Source organism: Mauremys reevesii, unplaced genomic scaffold, assembly GCF_016161935.1.
Source record: "Mauremys reevesii isolate NIE-2019 unplaced genomic scaffold, ASM1616193v1 Contig52, whole genome shotgun sequence".
In the NCBI taxonomy this organism is placed as follows: Eukaryota; Metazoa; Chordata; order Testudines; family Geoemydidae; genus Mauremys; species Mauremys reevesii.
In genome coordinates this window covers 19,099-40,510 of record NW_024100865.1, presented here as the reverse complement: position 1 = coordinate 40,510, position 21,412 = coordinate 19,099, and the positions used below count along the sequence as shown (strand labels likewise).

General features: G+C 48.3%; 1 pseudogene; it reads right to left on the bottom strand.

The window, feature by feature from the left end:
* Positions 1–555: 555 nt before the first annotated feature.
* On the bottom strand, positions 556–20,171 carry LOC120394372 (annotated as a pseudogene).
* Between the last annotated feature and the right edge of the window lie 1,241 nt (positions 20,172–21,412).

Below are 21,412 nucleotides of genomic sequence, written 5' to 3'. Positions count from 1 at the left end.
TGAGATCCTGGCAAACCTGCAGCAGCCTAACAGAGGAGAATCCAGTTGTGATAGGCACCTCTGGGTTTCACGACATATCTGAGCATGTAACTTTAAATGCACCACTCTGGTCAGGATGTATGCAACATCCAGTTCTCTTCCCTTGAAGCTCAGGCCATTGAGGAGTTAGTCTCAGATCTGCTGGTGCGTACGAGCTAGCTGCATTTCTCTAGGATCACTCAGTTCTGAAAAGGGTCCTTCCCTCCACAGTGCACGCTGAAGTCAAAGGCCTGTTGGCAACAGTTCCAGCTTAGGTTTGTAGAGATTCGTTTTCCTAAACCGAATCCCGCTGGTGACAGACTGTACCAGCTTCGCACTAGTCAACTGGCCATGTTACGGAGATACACAGTGAAGGGAGAAAGGCATCTTCCTCCTTTCCTTGATACACACACACATACACACACCACGTGATCTTCCCTCACTCAGGGACTTTACGGTGTCTTGAATATTGTGCCGTATTTGACATGGTACTTGTTAATGCTCACAAAGTGCAGAGTCTCTGTATCACAGGTAGTGGTACAGGGCACCAAACCCTCCAACCCTTCTTGTTTGTCTCAGCTGCCATTTCTGGGTCACATGCTCCTTGGTCCATCTGTCCACCCAGGCTTGGAACCGCTGGTGCAGCCGCTTGCTCACTCTTTCATGGGACTACAGAAATGAGAGAGACAAAAAAATAAAAGGCTACAGCCACCAACATTCAGGATCACAAAACGCTTAAAAAGCAAAAACAAATCCACTTCCCTAGGCCAACAGATTTGGGATGTTTAGCTCTGCCGGGGAACTGGCAATACAAACACTGACCTTGCCGACTGACCAAGGGAAAGCCTCAGTAAATTGGAGGCAGTGTCTGAACAAGCAGTATATTTTATTACATAGATTCAACACTGTGTTAATGAGCAAAACAGGGACACACAAAAGTACATGGGCATCAGAACAGAATTAAATACTCAATAGAAGTAACTTCCAGAAGTTTCTGACGTGACTGCTTGATTATAACCCTAATGCTGCAATAATGCTAAGCTTCTCCTATCTTTTCCCCGATTAATGGCAGTATCAGGTGATGCAAGACTATAGTCAGCCTTCAATGCAGGTGTTTATTAAAAAAACAATACAGAAACAGTCTCATGTGCATGCAAGAATTCCAGCTGGATTAGAAGAGAAGGATGCTGAGATGGATAGATTTGTTCCCAACCTCTCACAGCACATGCGTGCATGCACACAGCACCCCACTAAAATAAAGTTATTTTGAGACTGAAACAGAGCCTAAGAAATTGCAAACCAAAAAGGAATCTCAGTAAAGTTATGAGTAATTTATAAAGGCTTAGTTGAAGTTTAACACCGACTTAATCACAGTGGTCAGTCCCAGTAACTACTATACATACTCCCATAGCTGTGCTATTCTGTTACAACCAGAACTTCTGAGTCCTGGGAAAATGTGCATTGTGACATTTCCAGGGTGGACTGATTTAAATCAGCTTTTCCATTTGTATTTCAGCTATTTTTTTAAAGTAAGATGCACTCATTAGTTGATATAACCATTAAAACTCTTTGACTTACAACTAAATAAACACTTTACGGTAGATTCGGTACATCTGTTTGCTACCTAGAAGTGTACACCACAACTATATACATTTAAGCAATTATATAGCTTAATAGTTTCAGATTCTTATTAACCAAACACTTTTAGTATGTTAGAAAATGGTCAATGATATATTGCTTATTTACTAGATAATTAACTTTTTGCTCAGATTTTGTGTCAATCTGCTTTAGAATGGTAACTGGAATTTAAACAAACAAAGCAGTATATAAAATACATTTGCATTAGACAAGACAACCTTAAATGTTATAGACACAAACTTCTCTTATCAAAAGATGCTTCACATTGACAATTAAATAATTTATTCAATAGAGGGATTAACTGTAGTCAGTGAATTAAACTGATCATTTCAGGTTGGTCTGGGAAAATTTTCAAATATGCCTAAGTGAAAGTAACTGGGGCTTAAATTTCCAGTCTCGCCTATGTCTCTTGAAAAGAAGACAATCTCCTAAATTACCTAGGCTAACCAACTGTACCATATTTTTGAAACTTGACCTCAAAAGTTAGATGCTTTCCCTGAGTCTTTCTTTATATAGAAAAGAAGCCTTTAATTCAAAGTGTTGTGTTTTTGTTTTTGTTTTTTTTAGAGAGGGTCATGGATTCAGCATATTTATTTGTTATTTAAATGTCTTTTTATAATCTTCTAACTATTTTTTATTAAATTCTGATTTCATTTTAAACTGGCTCATTTTTAAAAAGAAAAACTTTAAGTAACAAGAAATTTTAAAAAGGAATTTTATTTAATTTTTAAAAAAAGCCTTCCAATTTTTATCCACCTTGGACCTTTCTGTAATTATGACATCACTGCGGCTATCCTAGTCACAGACCCAGATCTTTCAAGCAGCTGGTATATTCGTTTGCAGTGCTCCCCTGCCCGGGAGCAACCCTGACTCCCACTCTCAGTGACTGCAGGGACAAGGCACAGCTCCTTGATGAGATGGAGGGCAATGTCAGAGCACGTGTCAGCTTTTCAGCATTTCAGTTCTTTGCTATCCCCCTTTTTAGACCCACCCTGACAAGGGGATTAGCAACCAATGTGAGGTGCCCCTAGGCAAGGAACCAATGAGTAAAAGGATGCTAACAGCTGCCTACTCTAACAGGAGAGTTTGGGAAATGGAGGGGGAGGAAAGGGAGGGTTACATCTCAGAAACAGTCAGAGGAAGTTTACAGCGTCCAGTGGACTAAACCGTGTCGTGTCCCGTTCTCAAAGTAATATGACGAGTGCTAAATGTTACAGGAGAACAACCCCCCTCCCACCCCGGAAACTTTATCTGACTCTCCCTAGACGCCCTTTGGGAGCAAGAGATTCAGGGAAACACCAGCTGCTCATCCCATTCCCTTCACTCAACTCCTACCTGCTGAGCACGCAGCAGAGTGGTCCTCCTGTACATGTAATCCTCCGATTTGATCACGTACACCATCTTATAGGAGTTCAGTTTGAATTTACACTCCAGCTTGTCCAAGCTCTCCACATTCTCCATGGACTTCTTACTGTTTCCCTCCTTCCCTTCCTTCTCCTGCTGCTCCCGACCACACTGACACTTACGGATCTGCCTCAGGTTCCTGTAAACCAGAGAATCCCTGTTGGGATTAGTGCTCATCCTCTGCCCACTAGGCTGGACATATCTGGTGGCTCCAGGCCAGCCCTTCGGAACCCAAAGTATTGCTCAGAGTGGAATGGTCACAAATTAAAGTCCTTTAGGCTCATGTGCCTACCATGAGCCAACACAACTGATCTCAGCTGTTTATGGAGAGTGGGGGCCTTTCACAGCTATTTCACAACCAACTCCCTGCTAGTGAAAAGTACTGACTCAGCACCTCCCGCACTCAGCTAGACAGCTTCTGTAAGCAAAGACATGATTGCCAAAAAAAAAGGGGGGGGGCTTGTGACTCCCCAAACCTCTGACCTCCCTGCTGCCTGTGGCCTATGCCCCCTCTCAGTCACTGGAGAGCAGGAGCCCAGGGTAGGCTCTTGGAATAAACAGCAGCACTGTGTCTCTATATGCTACTCCCAGGTTAACGTCTTCTAAAGTGGCCGAGTACTAAAAACAAACAAGAGACTGCAACAGCCAACACTGTGACGGAGTAAGATCTTTCTCCCTCTGCTGACATGGATACTTCTGGCCTGTGTGTCACTTTTCACAGCCACAGCTTGTTCACTCACCTGGGCAGGAAAACCGGCTCCTGGGCCAGGTGTTCCCGAAGTTCGGGAGAGGTAGAATCAGAGCTGACGTACTGCTCTACGTAGTCTGACCAACGCTGAAATTGGGCACAGAACACAAGGGGTTAACCAACATCTGCCAAATCAAACAATTCAAACCCAACTCTGATGGGTCTCACCCACTTGCTCAGGGTCTAACTGATCTCCACATTTGGGGTCAGGAAAGAATTTTCCCCTCAGGTAAGATTGGCAGAGACCCTGGAGGGGTTTTGCCTTCTCTGCAGCATGGGGCATAGATCACTTGCTGAACTAGTGCAAATGGTGGATTCTCTGTAACCTGAAGTCTTTAAATCAGCCAGAGGTTAGAGGCCTACTACAGGAGGGGGATAGGTGAGGTTCTGTGGCCGGAAATGTGCAGGTCAGACTAGATGATCATGAGGGTCCCTTCTGGTCTTAAAGTCTACGCGTCAGTGAGATGATCACAATGGTTCCGTCTAGCTTTGGAATTGATGCATCTCTGCAGCCATTTCTAGCAACCTCCCAACAATCCTCCCCATCCCCACTGCTCAAACTAATCCTTCACATGCACTGTCTCTTCCAGTCTCACAGGGCTCCTGGGGCCACGGAGTCTCCACCTGCAGGGGGGGGGGTCCTCTGCTTGCCAGACTCTGATTGTGTAATGACATGGTTGCGGCTTGTTTTCTCTGGTTATTGACAAATGGCATAATGCAGACTGGCTGGGTGCAGCAGGGCCATGGCCCAGGGCACTATGGGCATCCTTCCTCCTACCAGCCTCGGTGGAAGCAGGATGCGCAGGGGAGGAAAACGGATTGGGTCCCATTTGTTATTATCAACACCAAGAGCACCACCTATTAATATGGAGTCCCCAGGGCCTCTAGGGCTTGTAACAAAACCAACCCACAATGAAACCTGCTGAGGAGTCAGATCAGAAAGCAGGAACACCACCTTTTAAAACCCACCTGACAGAGGGTGTTACAATGAACCCAACCCACTTGGCAGGAAAAGCCTCTAAGTACAAATCACTCCTCACCTGCATAGTATCTCATGGCATCCTCCACAACCAGCTGGATACAACTGCCCGGCAACACGTCATGGAACTGAGTCAGGAGCAGCAGCCTGAGCACGAGGGACCGAGGCAAGAACCAGAAGACAGCTATGGATTAGTATCACTATGAAGGAACTATGCCACCCTCATTCTAGAGGACAAAGCCCTTTGTATCTTGCTGACGGCTGACGGGGACTGCCACAGCCAGGCAGTTCTCACATGCACATGGTAACTGTGGCCTTCTGGCTTCAGGTCCCCACTTTCATTCCATCCATCAAAAACGTGAGTTCTGCCAGACCCTGCTCTGCTGCTATTGGAGACAAGAGAGAGTGCAGCCAGCTCGAAGGCCCTGCGCTCTCTTAGCAGTCACCTGAACCAGGTATTCCTAGTCTTGTTCTGGGAGGATTCCCTGGGCACAGGTTTGGGAATTCACAGAAACAAATATACTTGTTCCTTCAATTCCCTGCTTTGGCAGCAACCTTGGGCATTGGTGGTATCTCAGTGTCTCCTGGTCTCTGCCTGTGGAACACAACAGTTCAGCCTCCTGAGGACCAGAGGGGTATTTCTAATAGCCTGTGATAGACAGGCAACTGACACTTCTCCATAAAATGAATTCTTCTAAATCAGTCTGTTGAGAGACTGTCTGGGGTTTGGTCTAAGCTATAAATGAACGAGGCTACTTTTTGGTTTGCTACTTAATATATTGTTTGTTACCATCTCATCTAATGAAAACACTGTGTCCGCTTTTTTTATATATACCTGAGCGTGCTTAACGCTAGAGCCCTGAGAAATCTGCGGTTATCCACTTTATATCCGCAGATATCTGCATCCACAGATGCGGTTGCATTGTTTACCATCTTTGCAGATTGCAGACTGGATGCTGGTCCAAATTTTTGTACGTGCGCAGAGCTCTACCAGTGAGGTAGGGTGCGGATGCAGATGCATATAGAAGGGGGAGTGAGGATTGCAGGTCAGATACAAGTTAATTATCACGGATGCAGATCCAAATTTCTGTATCGGCACAGGGCTCCAATTATCACTGCAGCTTTATCCAATCAATAGTGGCACTCGGATGAACTACTTTACCTCCAGAGATGCTGCAGTTTGATGGAAGGATATTGGAAAGTATTTTTCTGGGTCAGAGCAAAACTACTCAGTACTTCAGCATCATGGAGTATTCGCTCGCACTGCCCATTCCCTTTCTTTATCTGATCCCAAAGTAGGTGGAAACAGGAAGAGCTTTATCAGAGGAGATTTTTGCATCTGTTGCAAAACATTATATCAGGCATCGGGATGTAGACGGTATCTATCACTGGGGGGGGGGGGAGGGATAGCTCAGTGGTTTGAGCATTGGCCTACTAAACCCAGGGTTGTGAGCTTAATGCTTGAGGGGGCCATTCAGGGAACTGGGGTAAAAGTCTGTCTGGGGATCAGTCCTGCTTTGAGCAGGGGGTTGAACTAGATGACCTCCTGAGATCCCTTCCAACCCTAATATTCTATTATATATTCACAAATAGAAATGAGATTCTCTTTTCCCTGACGGTACCTTCTCCAGAGCCCCTCCCACTGTAACAGCAGAGATTACAGTCGCTCAGAAATTAGCTAACTGTTCTGAAAGATGGTACTTCCCACAATGCTGTTAATTGATAGCAGCACCCAATGCTGCAGTGTCAGTTTTGGAAACAACAGGGTTTGGGTGGCAGCCTCTCTGTACCATGTTTACAGAGGTCAGGCAGAGAGACACACTCAACTGAGGGCTGAATGCCCCTTCCTACTACAGGGAAAACCACCAGTGGCTCAGCAATCAACCCGAGAGCCAATGAGCAGCTTTTGCTCATCTCTGGCTCAAACAAGAGCATCCCTCTTGTTTTCAAACACAGTTCAAAGAGACCCTGTCAATAGTTTAAAGCTGAGACTTAAGGCCTGTAAAGAAGAAAACCTGAATTAACCAAAAGCAGTGCTAAAAACCCCAACCCACCAATGCTGTGCCAGTGCATGAGACCTAGAAAGTGGACCAACTAGAAACAGGGTGTGTCTACGCTGGAACAGAGCTTAAATAGAAATGGCGTTCAAAACGGACCATCTGCAAGAGTCTTGTCTACACTAGGGTTCAAGCCAATGGGAGTTTTCTGTTAATTTTCATGGTGCAGTCAGAGCACCAATCATTGTAGCACATAGGGCTCTGTCCTAATAACTTATATTGGACTAACTGGGAAAATTACATGGGCTCAAAGCTTTAGAGAATCACAAGGTCTTTATCGGGTCCTACTATGGCGCTAAATTGCGCCAATGATGGCATACCAAGGAGATGGATTCAGAGTGGAAGTCTTCCCTACTGGTCAGAGTTAACATTAATCTAGATAGTTTCCACCCACGGCCTTATCTCCTCCCATCCCGGGCAAGTGGTAACCTGGGCCTGAGTGGTATAAGTGTCGTTGTGTAGCTCCAGGAACAGTTCTCCTGTCCAGGTGAGCAACTGGGTCTTCTCCTTCTCCAGCATAGAGAAAAACTGGTCAGGTGTGGACATCTGAACCCTATGAGGGAGAAATGCAGATCGTAACAGGACAGGCTTAGCAGCTGCTGCCCACTGCAGAGGGAACGAGGAGCCCTGTGGTTCCTTCCCTACCATGAGTTGATGGTTTGCAAGTGGGAAAGCAACAGCCCCAGCCGTGAATCATCAGCTCCCTCCAGCCCCACTCTCCAGAATGCTAGGACCAAAGGGGTTAGCAGAAATCTCTCAAGAGTCAGCAGTCGGCACTGAGCTCTGAAGGACAGATGAGGAGAGAGAGCAGAGCCTCCCCAGACCTGGGCAGCCCATCTGTATCACTCATTCTCTTCAGCCTGTCCAGCATCTTCTGAGTTGGGCCACCTCCTCCGTCTCCAAAACCAAAGAGAGCAGCGCTGTGGTTCACACGGCCTTTGTCTTTGTTGTTGTTCATGGCTTTCAGCATCTAGAGAAAATTATGTATACACATGACACGTAGTGTCAAGCCCTCACATAGTCAAGCCAAGGAGAGCCCTGCAGGCGTAAAGATCAGGCACTAGCTTGTTGTCTTCTCACCATGTTCATTCTCTTTTCAGCTCTGCCTCCCGGGACACATCCACCAGGGCCCAGGGAGACAGGAGAATCTGGAGAAGTTGAGAGCCCTCCTGCAGAGACTCATCAGCTCCCCATTCCCCCATGAATTTATCTTTAAAATGCAGCTCATTATAGAAACTCAAGGCTCTGACACATTGCATGGACAGACAAATCTGGGCTTTACTCCAAACATTTATATTATTATTATTATTATTTTTTTTTTTATAATTGGAGATATACCAATCTCCTAGAACTGGAAGGGACCTCAAAAGGTCATTGAGTCCAGCCCCCTGCCTTCACTAGCAGGACCAATTTTTGCCCCAGATCCCTAAGTGGCCCCCTCAAGGATTGAACTCACAATCCTGGGTTTAGCAGGCCAATGCTCAAACCACTGAGCTATCCCTCACCCCCAACATCTAAAGCCCCCAGCTGCTTGTCCTATCACCTTTCCCCACCTACTCGCTATGTGGCACTCCCCTCCAACAGTCTTTGCTTACAGCCCAGATGGCGGTGACATTCCCTTGCAAGCTGGGTACACTGGGACAGAAAGACTGTAGGCAGATGGGTATGCTTCTATGTCATATCGCTCACCTCCTCCACTCGACCTTTTAGGTCATAGGAATTGCCAGGCGGGAAATGGGTCAGAACTTGGGAGCTATCAATGCCTTCCCAGAAAAAAGTGCTGTGCTGGAAGAGAGCAAAATGTCACCAAGGGGGAGTCTATTACAGCTTCACAGGGGGACACCGCAGGGACAGCCAGAATGGGGCGCACGAGTCCAGGGAGCTACTGAAAGGAAACTTCTGGTTGCCCACCATTAACTTTTCAAAGCTGTTGGCGTCATACTTCAGCACCTTACCATGATGTGATCAGTAGCCAAATCTTCTCTTGTCGTGGCTAATGAACTACCTGATCCAGTCAGCCTCATGTAAATCTCTGGTGAGCTCTCTGAATGGGCCTGTCAAGGTTCCTTCCCCACTCTGAACTCTAGGGTACAGGTGTGGGGACCTGCATGAGAACCTCTAAGCTTAACTACCATCTTAGATCTGATTTTGCTGCCCACCACCCAAATTGTTCATGAGTTATTTGGGAAACTCTGTCTACCGCTCTCCCCAGAATATTTTCCTCCCAAGTACTATAACTCTTCCCTGAGTAGCCTTGAGAGACTTTTCCACCAAGTTCCTGGTGAACACCGATCCAAACCCATGGATCTTAAAACAAGGAGAAATTAACCATTCCCCTTCCTTTGCCCCCCACCAATTCCTGGTGAGTCCAGATCCAACCTCCTTGGATCTTGAAACAAGGAAAAATCAATCAGGTTCTTAAAAAGAAGAGTTTTAATTAAAGAAAGAAAGGTAAAAATCATCTCTGTAAAATCAGGATAGAAAATAACTTTACAGGGTAATCAGATTCAAAGAGCCCAGAGGAATCCCCTCTAGCCTTAGGTTCAAAGTTACAGCAAACAGAGGTAAACCCCCTAGCAAAAGGAACATTTACAAGTTGAGAAAACAAAGATAAAACTAACACACCTTGCCTGGCTGTTACTTACAAGTCTGAAATATGAGAGACTGGTTCAGAAAGATTTGGAGAGCATGGATTGATGTCTGGTCCCTCTTAGTCCCCAGAGCGAACAACCCCCAAAACAAAGAGCACACAAACAAAAGCCTTCCCCCCACCAAGATTTGAAAGTATCTTGTCCCCTTATTGGTCCTTTGGGTCAGGTGTCAGCCAGGTTACCTGAGCTTCTTAACCCTTTACAGGTAAAGGGATTTTGGTGTCTCTGGCCAGGAGGGATTTTATAGTATTGTACACAGGAGGGCTGTTACCCTTCCCTTCATAGTTATGACAGGAGCGAGCCCACTGGGCAGATTCCCATACACATGTGCACACCCCCCACAGCAGGAAAGGCCAGCTCACCGGGAAGGTGTTCACCAGGCTCCAGCTGAGTTTCTGAGTGAGGAACCATCGTATCCCACAGCCACGCATCACCTGGGGCAGCTGGGCCGAGTATCCAAAAGTGTCTGGCAACCAGAACTGGGAGCAGAGAACAGAACGTGCGAGAGAGAGAGAGAAACACAATCCCATCACCTGCTCAGATGTCTCTCAGACAATGTAGTCGGGTGCACCTATCTCTCCATACATCTCTAGAGCCGAGATGGGAACAGGCCCAAATTCTGGATACCCCATATAATGAGCCACGTATCACTGTGGCCCTAATGCCCTCCACAGGGCCCCTCAGCCTGGAGAAAATATTGCTAGGTAGTGGGTGCTATATGAACTGCCCAAGGCCTATGTACTGGGGGGGTAAGAAGAGGTACGCTGCACTAATATATCCGAGGCCCTAGCAGCCTCCAGCTGGAATTTCTTGTGGATGGTCCAGCCGTTCAGGCACTAGTTTAGGACTTGGGAGACCTGGAATAAAGTCCCTGCTCTGCCATAGACTTCATGTGTGACCTTGGACGAGTCACTGGGCTGGTCTGTGCGTCGGTTTTCCCATCTATACAGTGAGAATAGCAGCACTGCCCTTCCCCACAGGGGCGCATGAGGATAGATACAAAAGAGATTGAAAGAATTCAAATACTACGGTGATGGGCCACATACATACCTTAGATAGATCACTCCAAAGTGAGCGTGTCCCACCAAGAATGAAGCAGAGACACCGGGAATATCAGCTCTGGAAGGGACCACATGGATCACTTCCCCACCCCCACAGAGAAGGAACACACAGAGGATCCACCAAGGAGGAACACATACCTCCGAGCAAAGCTTCCCAAACTGCTGCTGGAAAAACCGCTGTCCCTGCAGGAACTGACGCACCATTGATTCGCCACTGGGAAGATTCCCGACCTGGGAGACAATGGCAGCTCTGAGGAATTCTATGCAGATCTCCTGCCCCGCTTGCCAGCAGAGAAAGGAGAGTGGCCACCCCAGCAGCATGCACCCCATGGCAGGCCCAATCCATACAGCTCCCAGCTGAGACACTGCAGTCATGTATGGACTTGACACACCCTCCAGAGGGGAGGGGGAGGGTAACAGAGTCTGGGGAAAGGGAAGAGCTGTGTTCACAATACAGCTGAGGTGCTACTGCGTTATGGTTCCAGGGTATAAGGCTGCCTAATCTACAGTTAGGGGTACAGAGAGTAGGACTCCTGGAACAGGGCTAGGATTCCAGTTGATAGGACTCCCCAAGCTAGTGCTATGGTTCCACAGGGTCGGGCTCCCAAGGCTAGGGCTAGGGTTCACGTAGATAAGACTCCTGCAGCTAGGGTTGGGTTCCAGAGGGCAAGGCTCCCCAAGTTCAGGTTAGATTTCCAATCGATAGGACACCCCGGCTAGTGTTAGGGTTCCAGAGGTTAGAGCTAGGGTAACAGGGCTGCCCAAGCAAGCATTAGGATTCAAGATGGTGCGACTCCCAAGCTAGGGTCGGGGTTCCACAGGGTATGGCTCCCCAAGGTAGCATTAGGGTTCCAACAGAGAGGACTCCTCACACTATATTTAGGTTTCCAATGCATAGGACTCCCCTGGTGAAGGTTAAAGTTTCAGAGTATAGGGCTCTCCAGGATACATTTAGGTTTCCAAAGGGTAGGAGTCACTGTGTTAGGCCCCAACGCCTAGGATTAATGTCCCAAAGGTAGGGGTCCCTGAGTTAGGATAAGGGTTCTAAAGGGTAGTGGTCTTCAGGTACCATTAGTATTCCAAACGGTAGGGTTAGGGTTACGTTTCCAGAGGGGAGGGCTCCCCAGGCTAGGGGCTGGGTTCCAAAACCCCTCTCATGATTCCCCTTGAGGGTCTGAGCAGAAGAAGATGTCAAGAGAAGGCATCTGAGACTCAGTAACTGATCTGTTAGAGAGAAGACTCAGAGGGCGATGCAGAAGGGCTGCTGTGACCTCACCATTTCTACCCAGGTGCCGCCAACAGGTATGAACCGTCCCTCTTTGGCGTAGTCCTGAATCTGAGCGTACAGCCCAGGATACCAGTTCCTCACCCACTCAAACTGCTGGGCCTGCAAAGAAGACAGAACCATAAAGCACCCGGAGACTATTTTAGAGATTATCCAATTTGTCTAAAGCTTCTGACTCACAGCAGCTGCAAACCTGAATTTTTAGCAAGCATTGGAGCTCAGTTCAAATAGGACTGGTCCCAGACCTGGCAGGACAGCTCTCTGCTACCAGGCAGGAGGCTTGGGCTGAAATCTACACCTGGCATCTGGGCTTGGGAGCATGGCAGAAACAACTTGGAGACCAGGGATAGAGAAGTCCCTTGCATAGCAGCCCCTCTCCCAGCCACTTACCATGCTCCTTAGAATATGCACTAACCTTCCTCCTGTCTTTGCTCCAAGAGTTTTGCTGCCCACCTGAGAGCGGAAGATGACAACTCACCTGCGAGCAGACAAACGTGAACTCCGGGTTCTTCTCCATCAGGTGTACAACAGTCACCCAGCTGCGAGCACACTTGCGGATAGACTCCTCGTATGGCCACAGCCAGGCTGCAGGGACAGAAGCAGGCTGAGCTCACTGTGGCCACATGGCCTTTCCATTTTAAATGGCCATTATTTTATATACACATACAGTCTGTCGCCTGCCAATGCCCATTCTGTGCTGCCTTCCCCTGGCTGGAAAGACACAACGGAGCCTCATCACAGCTGTGAAAAACGTGTCACGGACCATGAAACCTGGGTTCCCCCATAAAATCTGATATTTTGTGTACTTTCACCCTGTACTATATTCTTTTATACTATAGGGTAAAAGTATATACAAGTACATAGCATTTCTCAAATGGGGGGTATCAACCCAAAAGAGGGTCTCAAGCCTATTGTATAGAGGTTGCAGTACTGCTACCCTTACATCTATGCTGCCTTCAGAGCTGGGTGGCTGGAGTGCGGCAGCTGCTTGCCAGGCACCAAGGTCTGAATCCAGTGCCGCTGCCAGCAGCAACACAGAAGTAAGGATGGCATAGTATGGTATCGCCACCCTTACTTCTACCTGCTGCTGCTGGTGGCACTGCCTTCAGAGCTGAGTGGCCAGAGAGCAGCGGCTGCTGGCCAGGAATCCAGCTCTGAATGCTGCGCTGCTCCTGGTTGCGGCACTGCCTTCAGAGCTCGGCATCAGTCCAGCAGCTGCCATGCTCCAGCTACCCAGCTCTGAAGGCAGCACAGAACTAAGGGTGGCAATACCACGACCACCCCTACAATAGCTTTGCAACCCCCTTTTGGGCTGGGACCCTAGTTTGAGAAACACAGACTTGAGGGCTTTACAGGTTTGTATTTTGCTGTTTTTCCATACATATTCATGCTTTGTTTACAACTGCGTGAAATTTAAGATTTAAATATCTGAAATTGTGACAAAGATTTTTAAAATGCTATGACCATGCAATTCACAAAGATGGACGGTGAATTCGGTAGGGCCCTACTCATCTGGGATCCAAGCTGTGCTGCCTTTACAAGAATCAACCACTGCAGGGTGTGAAGACATGGGAAAAATCACACTATTAAAATGTCAGTGGATTGAAGCATGGCTGTAAGTCCTGAAGAGTCCTCAGCTGATGGGGCTGTTGGCTGTCTGGATACCTCACTTCCTTTCCCCACAATAGCATGACTGGAGAAAACCCCACTGGGAATTTGAAATCTAGGGGCCAGGCAAAGGAACTAAGGAATGGGCATGGAAGGCTTTGACATGCCCCTTTGTAAAGGATGCCTTCCAGCCTTGTGGTAAGTCACCATCTCCAGTCAGGCTGACACGGCTACATACATTTTGTAGCTGATAGCTGGGATGTCCCTGTCCCTTCTCCTAGAGGCTCAGAGCATCACTTCTACAGAACACTCAGTGCCTGCTCGCCTGAGAACTGCTCCCCTCTGGCAGCACCCAGCATCACTGGCCAGCCCTACTAACCACAGGCCTTTCCATAGCACACATCCCCTGGACCCATTCTTACCAGAATCAATGTGGCAGTGGCCCATAGCATGGATGGTGTGCTGGCTCTCGCCATTCTTCTGCCTGAAGATGGAAGAAGCGAGGTGACGCACTGCAGGGAAGGTAGAGGAGTCTGTGACATCAAGCAGGTTAACCATCTGATTGGCCACATATAGTGTCTGGAAGCTCTGCTGGTTTTCCTCCCTGAGGAACTGAGGGAGGGCAAGAGTGAGAAGAGAGAGACGCTTAGCTCAGCAACTCTTATATCGGACAGGCTGAGAGTCTATATGATGGATAGCACGCTGAACTGCTGCACACATGGACAGCCCATTAGCAGTGTCCTACCAACTTCCCACCTCTCTACCAATGACATGTGTAGCCTGAGGCAATACATACGCAAAGATGGTGTTTCCTTCCCCTACTATACACATTTCACTTTTTTGGAACTCAGAGGCTGCTGATGTTAGCTGACATGATGAGACAAAGGAGACACTTCCAGTTGTACACAAGCTACAATGGCAAATACTTACTGCTTCAGGTCTTTTTGGTAGAGGCTGGAGAGCTGGGGGAAGGAGGTCAAACCAAAGGAAAGTCATGAAAAAAGGAGGAGAGAGGGAGGTAGAGGAGCTGGAGAATAAAAGAGACAGAAGACTAAAGTATTAACCTTGGCCATGTCCACTAGTATCTCAAAATCTACCAGCTGCTCATGGACATCCTTGTTGAAGACCACAAGCTCCGCCTTGTGCAGGGTGAACTTCTTGTCAGGGTCAGGAGGTGCAATCAGGCTGCCTTTTCCAGCCCCAAAGAGACCATTGCAGGCAACTTCCACATAGACAGACTGTAGAAATGAGAAAAAGGGAAACAAAAGTCACCAGAGATCAATGAGCAACTCACTGTGTTCTCTGCGTAGAGACTGGGAAACAAGATCTGCCAAAAGCACAGGAACGGTCGGACCAGGCCAGACCAGTGGCCCATCTAGGCTGGTATCCTGTCTCTTATGGTGGCCAGTGCTTCAGAGACAGACATACTACACCAACCTAACCGTGCAACACTACCCCACGTGGGACAAATTTCTTCCTGATCCTACCTAGTGAGCAGCTCACACCCTGAAGCACAGCAATCAATAAACCTTGTCATTGTAATCCAGCCTGATGTTAACTCATGAGCTGAGCTGCCAATAGGTGAAAATGCTACATCACTGGTCCTCACAGCTCTGAACAGAGAGGCCTGGGCATTTTCCCTGTGTGGTGTGGCTGTGCCAAGAGTACCTCACAGCCCCTCCAACCAGTGCAGGGTGGGGGTTTCCCTGAATTTCAGCAAGCATCAGTGCTCACCTGTGAGGCTCTGCATCCTTGAGGCTGTCTGTCAGGATATAGCTGGTCTTCTCCCCTTCTTTAGTCAAACCCTGTGTATCACGACAGGGAGGAGGGACATTAACATAGCTCCATGACAACACTCACGTCAGAGATGTTAACACAGGTTCAATGGGAATGGCTGCCATGCTGCATCAGTACAGAATCACTAACCCATGGCTTGTTGATACATATCAGCAGAGGGGCCCCTTCTGACACATGGCAGATTACCATGGAGTTGTGCGTACTGAGACTGTGCTCACTGTTTGCCTGTAGAACTACTACAAAGACCATTTGCAGCACCCCGCTGAATGAAGATTTTGCTCAAACTCCCTAGGACATGTCTCCATGCCTCATCAAACAGACACTAAAAACATCATAGAAAGGGTCGGCTTCTCCTGGTGAGTTGCTGCAACCGCAGGGTTAATACCAGTCCCATGGGTATTCCATGCCAGAGACCAATGGTCAGGAATATTGCATTAAAAACCTCACAAAACAGGGAAGCGCTATATAATTAGAGGAAATTCAAATCCAGTCTGATGCAAACCATGTAACAAATGGCAGGGAATTCCGACAGCCCCATTATAAAGGGCTGAGGCAGAGGACATGTCACGGAAACAGCATTGATTGCAGCACTGCCTATGACATACTTCTAAGAAAGATCTAGCATTGGCACACACACTTCCTCTTACCTGAACCGGCTGCGCATCCCTCCACACCATCCCTTCCCATCACTTTCCCACAGGAGATGCACTTCCTTCCCCACCCATTCTCTGGGGATGCTAAGCTCCACTTTAAACCAGCAGGTCCACCACCTGAAAGACAGGTACATACACTTCTGAACTGATGTTGAGCCGTTCCTGATTAAGCATTTCCTATGAAAGGTTAACATGCACAAGACACTACAGCCTCAGCAGAATCTCTAAGGAGGTCTGTGGGGAAACCACGTAGTATGTACAGACACCAATGCACAAACACACACAGGAGACAATCCCGCCAGGGCTTGCTTTTATTTTTTCCTAAGAGTGAAAGATGCTCAACTGACAGCCCCGTAGACAGAGATCTGCTCTGTATAGATCAGGTATGATAGGGCATGGTCAGCAGCAGTACAAGCACCCCACGCTCTGCCTCCACCCATACATATCAAGCCAGACCCACCAGGAACATCCACGGGCAGTTTGTTCTCCATGGCTCATCCAGTCAGACAGTCAGCAAGGGGGGAAGTTTAGAGGTGCTTTTACAGTACAGACACCTGTTGTCTAGGAACTGGATTGAGACACCCACACATTCCACCCAGGTCCCAAAGAGCCAGGGCATCTCAGCCAGCTGTCGAGTGAATCAGACAGCTGTCTGGCAACAGTTTGACCTGCTCTCAGAGAAATCAGGACAAAGGAGCTGCCATGCTGGAAGCAGAAGGGGCACACAAAGGGGGTCTCACATTACCAGCATGGAGTGAGACCAGAGATTGTGACTGCAGGGATAGAACAACTACCCACCAGGCAGGAAAGGCCTCAGAAGGGGAGAAAAGGGATGAAATCAACCCTATTTCATGAAGGCCCAAGTCTCAAAGATCCACTCCCCGCACCTCCATAGTATAACATGAAGTATTCCACAGGGACTGCTGTCATGGGAGTCAAGTTGGAGGAGAGGGGCTCAGGATGGACAGAGACAAGTAATTAGCTTCCAGAGTTCTTGGGTCAAGTTTTAGTCTGGAGTTTATTTTTATAACAAATTACAAACACCCAAGAAACAGGTATTTATGATACCTCCTTTAACTGTCCCAGCATTATCACAGGACTTCTGTTCTGCCTGGAGATTTACCGATAGGCCCAACGCATCAATCAAAATCAAAGTCCTAAACATGGAGCTGAAAGAATCCAAAAGAGTGAGGTAGATGGCTGAGCAAAGAGATTTCAGAGTGCCTAGCTTGCAGTCTAGTCCTGCCTCTGACACTGACTTGCCACAAGGCCTCAGGTTACTTAACTTCTCCATCCCTCAGTTTCTTCCCAAATGTAAAACAGGGAGGATTAGATATCTTCTGTCCTACTTCATCAGGGGTTTGTGAGGATTAGCTAATACGCATACAAGTAACCTGAAGTTAAAGTGCTAAAGATATCTTTAGGTGTAGAAAAAAATAGTTGCATACACACAGGTGTTGCACACAGTCCTACTGATTAATCTGCAGCACCTGGGGAGTAAAAATGGAATCTCACACACAGCTCATTGTGTCCCTCAAGGGGAAAAACAATAGCGACTTCACATCACTTCCTCATTTAAATAAACGTCAGTTAAAAATCAATTCACATCACTTTGTTCCTCTAAGGCTGGTACTTACGTGGGTCCAAAGGAGTCCCCAACTTTCACAGGTTTGAATTCTTGTCTGACAGCTTCATCACGTGGGATTCGCTGAGGGGTCTGGAAGCAGGAGAGAGACACCAGGGGGCAGGTGTCCCCGAAAAGCCTGCAGGAAAGATGACATGCAATAAAGCCAATCACCCCAAGGTACGAGGATCTGTCTCCCGATCTCCCGACGAAGGCTAAAGCTTTGTCATGCTTGGTTTTTCCCAGTGGTTCACCATTGCAGAAACATTCAGTTTAAAACCCAATGTTTTAAAAACTAACGATCCTCTTGCTTATTAGCCTGACAATAATCCTGGGTGCCCAGCGTGGCATGTGGTCACCAATGGCTCTCTCAGAACACCTGTATCTGCCTTGTATATTTTGACTACCACAAGTGCCAAGCCATGGAGATTTTCTTTCTTCCCACAAATCACACCATCATAGAAACGTACGGCTGGAAGGGACCTCTAGCCCAGCCTCCTGTGCTGAGATAGGATCAAGTAAACCTAGAAGACCATCCCTGACAGGTCTTTGTCCAAGGTGTTCTTTAAAAACCTCCAATGATGGGGATTCTACAACCTCTCTAGGTAACCTGTTCCAGACCTTAACTATCCTTATAATTAGAATTATTTTCCTGATGTCCATCCTAAATCTCCCTTGCTTCAAATTAAGCCCATTACTTCTTGTACTATCCTCAGTGGATGTGGAGAACAATTGATCACCATCCTCTTAATAACAACGTTTCCCTTTTGTTCTTTTCTATTTAAATGATAGGAGCCCCCATTCAACGCTTTACAAATACCTTTGCAAGCAAAGGTTACAGCATATTAGCACTGGATGAAGCTATGACAATCTACATCACCTGAGGATCTGTCGCTAAGTGAACGCACATGAACTACATATAGCGATACCATGGTACAGTTATTTACTTGTACAGATTTTAAAGACACTAGCTGAGCAGCAATAGTCACATTATGACTTAAAGCATCAAGAGGAAATGTATAGTCCAGACAGAAATTCCACTCCTGAAGCAGCAGAGTGACATAGTCTTAGACCCAACATGTCATTCATTCATCTGAGTTCTGAAGAAGGTGGTTACAATGCAATTATTGGTTTGTTCTTTTCCAGGAAAACAGGACTGAAGGATTTTTTTAAATGTAATACAAGTGGTGGTGGTGGTGGGGGGGGGTGACATAAGGTAAAAAATGGAGATATACCAATCTCCCAGAACTGGAAGGGACCTTGAAAGGTCATTGAGTCCAGCCCCCTGTGCCTTCACTAGCAGGACCAATTTTTGCCCCAGATCCCTAAGTGGCCTCCTCAAGGATTGAACTCACAACCCTGGGTTTAGCAGGCCAACACTCATACCACTGAACTATCCCTCCCCCCTGGTTAGTGGCTGCACCATGCTGCTATCAGAGTAGTGCACGTGTGTGCAGGGAACTAGAACTGACAACAGTAGTATTGCTTTGAGGCTGGCTGCTTCCCACTTTCTCCCACCCAACACAGCCTACCTGACTCCTTTGTGCCCCATGGCAGGATTGGAGGGGGACACACACATGCAGCAATCCTTTTTAGCTCACATCTAGCTTCCTGGGCATGCATATATTCAGGCCCCAATCCTGCAAGTTATTTTAAGTGGATTGGCTGTGCGTCTATGCAGAAGCCCCATTAACTTCAATGAGGCTCCATGCTGGGGTCCTCCTGAGCAGAGCCAGTTGCAGGAGGAAGGATTTATGTGACAGCTGCCAGGAGTAGATGCAGTAATTGTAGAGTCTATGAAAGTAGTCTTTTTGTTTAAATATTTGAGAGCCAAATAACAGGAAGATTGCGGTGTTGGTAAGACAGATGGGTCTGTGAGAGGATCTCTCTGGAGAACCTCCTTCCTACACTGTGAGAAACCCAAAGGCATTGTCAGAATCCGAGAGAAAGAAGCAGAAAAGTTAAACTGACCAGCCTAACTGCAGCGTGAAACAGCAAAGGGGAAAGACAGAGCAGCAGAGCACCTGAGCACCTTTGATTTGTAAAGCCTTTAAACGCACAATAAAGGAGCTTGCAAGTGTCCCTTCACCCGCCCCCCGCAGCCTGCTCCAAGCTTTCGGAGCAGCGACACCCGCTGTAGTAGGTGGGGACGCCCCACCCGATCGCCCCCGCCCCGGGGCACGGCTGGACTCACTGCGACTCTCAGGCAGAGCCGCAGCCCGAGCAGCGGGTTTCACTGCGGAGAAGCCACGTCGCTTTCCAAACCCAGACCCGTCCGATCCCGGCCCGCGCTCACAGCCGGGCCAGCAGGACCCAGGGGCCGGTGGCGGCTCAGGTCCCCAGCGGGGCTCGCTCCGCAGCTCGCCCGCGCACCCCCGGCCCAGCGTCCCCGAGCGCGAGCGCAGCGCCGGCCCGGGGACGCCCGCCCGCGGGCCGCTGGTTCCCGGCTGGAGGGCGGGGCGGACCGGTCCGGCTCCCACCTGCCCCGGAGGTTGCAGTCGGGGAAGCCGGGCCCGGAGAGGAGCTTCTCGGCCCGCTCCAGCGTGGTGCGCCGGTGCTTCAGCACCTGGGGCCCGGCCATGGCCCCGCGGAGCAGCGCGGACACGGGCCGAGACACAGCTCCGGAGCCCGGCGACAGGGGGAGCCCGAACCCGTGGGCTACTGCGCATGTGCGGGGCAGTGGGGGGGGGTGGTGGTACGGTGGGGAGGGAGCGCCCCGGGGCCTGGGTCCCGCCTCTCCCTGTCGCCCAGCAACGGGCACTCGAGTCCCTCCAGCTCCCTTTCATGTGCTGCTTTCTAGTCCTCACCGCACGCAAGAGAGATGATTCATCCATTGGAATTAGCGATAGCACTGGGTCTTCTACTGACTCTGACCCCATTGCCTGGCAATTTTACACCTTCAAATAGTTTTACTCACACCACTGGGTTGTCACTGTTACATCAGCTGCATTGTGAATGTATCATAGGTAGAAAGGGGACCCCCTTTCAAACCCTCTCAGGCTCAAACCCTGCAGGCAGCTCCCTGTAGGTGGACGCCTGCAGAGTCTTCGGTGAGCTTCATCCTAGGTGCAGTGAGCCACCCACAATAATCAGCTTGTAAGATCGGGGCCTTCATTGGGACAACTTCTCTGATGATCAGAACAGTTGCTGAAATCGTTCCCAGAAGTGTGAGCAACCAGAGAAGCTTGAACTCAATCACGTATTAAATTATACACTCTCTATCTCCACTTCTGCCTATGTGCTCAATAGGCATTCACGTTGTCCCCTAAGCCTTTAATAAGCATGGGCTATGATGGGGCTAGAAACCAGGCAAGGGCAGTCATTTAAAGATACAGCTCTGTAAGAGAAGAATTTGGGCCCTGTGAATTTCCCATGTTGCAGAATTTGGCTTCCAGAAAGTAGGAGAGTACAGAAAGTTCCACACCGCCCTTGCTTGTTCTCTCCATTCACTCCTACTGCACCATGATCCTTTGTCCAATGAGGGTTTTGATCTGACCTGAATTGTTTTCAGGATGCAGTTTCTTGGGATTCTGCGGCAAAGTCATCCCACCCCCATGGTCAAACCCATGGTAGAAGGCTCTGGGGGAGGAAATCTCCATGAGGAATCATAGAATCATAGAATCTCAGGGTTGGAAGGGACCTCAGGAGGTCATCTAGTCCAACCCCCTGCTCAAAGCAGGACCAAACCCAACTAAATCATCCCAGCCAGGGCTTTGTCAAGCCTGACCTTAAAAATCTCTGAGGAAGGAGATTCCACCACCTCCCTAGGTAACCCATTCCAGTTCTTCACCACCCTACTAGTGAAAAAGTTTTTCCTAATATCCAACCTAAACCTCCCCCTCTGCAACTTGAGACCATTACTCCTTGTTCTGTCATCTTCTACCACTGA